This window comes from Limulus polyphemus, unplaced genomic scaffold (genome assembly GCF_000517525.1).
Source record: "Limulus polyphemus unplaced genomic scaffold, Limulus_polyphemus-2.1.2 Scaffold214, whole genome shotgun sequence".
Lineage (NCBI taxonomy): Eukaryota > Metazoa > Arthropoda > Merostomata > Xiphosura > Limulidae > Limulus > Limulus polyphemus.
In genome coordinates, this window is record NW_013665824.1 from 686,531 (window position 1) to 687,114 (window position 584).

Below are 584 nucleotides of genomic sequence, written 5' to 3' on the forward strand. Positions count from 1 at the left end.
AATTTTAACTACCATTAATTAAATAGAAAATTTACTTATTTTGGTTGGTACTTTACTTAACAACGTTACCTATACATGTGGATGTACATTAATTATATATATATATATATATATATATAAACTATAAAAATGGCACAGCTAAATCTTTTAAAAAAGATAATTTTTCTGTAGTGTAAAAATCTCCACAATTCACAAATAAATTAAAAAGAAATTATTATTTGAGTAGAAAAATGCAATTTAAAAAGATACCTCTATTATAACAAGTTATATCTCTTGTTCATGCCAAGAATTACATTTATATTACTCTACCTGGAAAGTTCTCCCTCAGTTACGGTCTTTCATTTACAATTTGTGATGTAATGCAAATCTCATTTTATGTGAGAACATTACATGTCTAATTACATGCATGTTTCTTTCTCTGTTGACAATTTCTAAGCCAAAATCATTGCCTGTTACATGGTACCACCTCTACTCGATATCTAATTTGCACTTATTTTTACATGGTCACAATTTCCACCAAAACCACTAAAGTGGGAAGCATGGGTGTAGAATTCACTGGAAATAGGGGATGCTCCCCCCTCAAC